Genomic DNA, 2,728 nt, shown 5'->3' with positions numbered 1-2,728 from the left:
TATGGGACTTACATATATATCTTATTCCATTTTGAGTTAATTTTGGTGTATGAGGTAGTGTTGTATTTCCATTATTTTCCACATGTCTGTTCAGTTTTAGCAGCATCATTTCTTAAATAAACTTTCCTTTACCTACTGTATGCTCTCATTTGCTTTGCCTTGACTGTTCAGACAAGTGTATGTTTGTTTCTAGTTTCTCAATTACAGCATTGCCCTGCATATCTACTTTTTATTTTATTTTAATACCAATAACACACCATATTGAATACACTAGCTTTTTAGTATTTGAAAACTGGCAGTATTATACTCCATTCTCCTTTGCTCTTGTCAGGATTACTTTGGCCATTGTGGTTCTATCATATATCAGCAATATTTACTCTCTTTCTTTGAATAATAAACTAAAAATTTTTATAGGAATCTGTATTTAGTTAATTCTACATGTGTAAGCATTACATCATGGTCACCACCAAAAGATTAGCTTGTAACCATCTCCACACACTCCAATCTCTTTAAAATTTCACCCATCCTGAAACTTAGATCCCATCTAGAAACTCCCAGTTTGTTTTCACTAAGTAGGAATTTTTTTGTTTTATTGGTTTCATTTTTTTCATATTCCACATAAGTGAAATCATATGGCATTTATGATTCTTGTTCTGATATATTTCATTTACCATACAACTCTCTCTCAGCCCATCATTGTGATATTGTAAGATTTAAACATGTTTATAGCTGGTCAGTAGTATTCCATTGTTTGCATGCATACATATACAAATACACACATACAAAATCAATGTATAAGTTATATATAAATTATATATAATGCATAATTATGAATAAGTTATATATATATGCCAAATGACTTATGCATTAATTATATGCATATATAAAATTTAGTACAATGGAAGAATAACCATTAAACAAAAAGACAACCTATGGATAGATAAATGATTCTTTAATCATTTATCTGAGATTACTTTATAATATATAAATAATTCATACAAATCAACAAAATAAAGATCTGATTTAAAAATGGATAACTCTGAAGACATTTCTCCTAAGGACGTATAGAGATATCCAATATTCACATGAAAGTTTGTTCACCATGACCAGTTATTAAGAGAATAAAGATCTAAGCTGCCATAAGATACCTCACTCCCGTAAGCATGTTTATTATCAAAAAGAAAAGAAACAACAAATATTGGTGAGCATGTAAGAAAAGGGGGGGGGCTTTTATAGTGTTGGGGGAAAGTAACATAAATGTCATGTGCTTTGCTATAAAACTTCTGAGTATTTATCCAAGAACTAATTTTAAAAGATAAAAACAACCTTTCTTTCATTCCAGCATTATTTGCAATAAGCAAAATACAGAAACAGCATAAGTATCCACAGAATACTTCGTTTTCAACTAGGATATAGATACAATAACACTAAGTGGGTAATATATTTAAACACCTCTCCATTGATGGATATTATTTATTTTCTTATTTATTGCAAAAGGTTCTCATTGTATAGCTTAAAAGGTGTGCATTTGTTCAATTATTTTATAGATAACATAACACTTTGGTTAGTCAGTTGGAGGTTAGACATGTGTTAATTTTATTTAATTTTTATGGTTTTAAGATATATTTATGCATATAAGACCTAGGGTGTAGCCCAGAGGTGCATGGGGAGGAGGAGAGCAGTGAGAGGATTTACCAGAGAGAGAGAGGGGAGCAGAGCAGGAGGCTCTTTCATTAACCACAATGTAGAATTAATATTTTATATATTATACATTTTGCATTCTAAGGAGTCACACCAATGTGTGGCATTCCCAACACTATAAAATGAAAGTTCTTTCTACAAACAGATTCTAACAGTGAATGCCATTCAAGTTTTGTCAAACTGATGTATACCCACCATCTTGGTTCCCTGGGGAGGCCTGCTGGAAACAAGACTTCTAAACTATGTCTGGAGGGCTATGGTCCAAAGCCATTTTTGCTGGTTGCTAGTGGGGTCTCCAGAATCAGAGGGAGCATACCGCTCTTCTTAAAATTGAAGGTGTTTATGTTCCAGATGAAATGGAATTCTATGTAGGCAAAAGATGTGCTTATGTATACAAAGGAAAGAACAACACAGTGACTTCTACTGGCAAACCGAATAAAACTAGAGCAATCTGGGGAAAGTAACACCTGCCCATGGAAACAGTGGCATGATTCGGACAAAATTCCAAAGCAACCTTGCAGCTAAGGCCAGAGAACACAAAATCTGTGTGATACTGTACCCCTCAAGGATTTAAACTTACAGATAAGTCAATAAAAGTGGATTTGTTCTTGAAAAATATATTAAATTTCATTAAATTTGTATTTATGATTTTATTGAAGCTGAGTGTCTTTTCATGATTGTTACCATTTTATTTGATGTCTTTTATACTCATTGGGTTTGAACATTCGTGTCATGTATTCTCATTAGTCTCTCTAATTTCTCTAATGCAAATGCTTCCATTGAACATGCTCAAAGGTCAAACCTCCTTACATCAAATCTCTGTAGCTCCCTATGGGGTGCAGCCTGTAGCCCACCTGCCACGTGCCAGAGCACTGACCCCTCCATCTCTTTGGATTTGGAAGAAGCACCATACCACAGACAGTTGGACTAAGTTCCCATGCAAGGTAAAACATGCAACCTCTAGCAAGTAGCTAACAATTGATTAGTAATTACCACAAATGAGAAGGAAGCAGCCTATTGGAACAAG

General features: G+C 33.6%; 1 pseudogene; it reads left to right on the top strand.

The window, feature by feature from the left end:
* Positions 1–1,943: 1,943 nt before the first annotated feature.
* On the top strand, positions 1,944–2,278 carry LOC105853547 (annotated as a pseudogene).
* The last annotated feature ends 450 nt before the right edge of the window (positions 2,279–2,728 follow it).

Source organism: Condylura cristata, unplaced genomic scaffold, assembly GCF_000260355.1.
Source record: "Condylura cristata isolate star-nosed mole 26May11 unplaced genomic scaffold, ConCri1.0 scaffold00012, whole genome shotgun sequence".
In the NCBI taxonomy this organism is placed as follows: domain Eukaryota; kingdom Metazoa; phylum Chordata; class Mammalia; order Eulipotyphla; family Talpidae; genus Condylura; species Condylura cristata.
The sequence above is the reverse complement of the archived record's forward strand: the minus strand, read 5'-3'. Positions and strand labels throughout refer to the sequence as shown.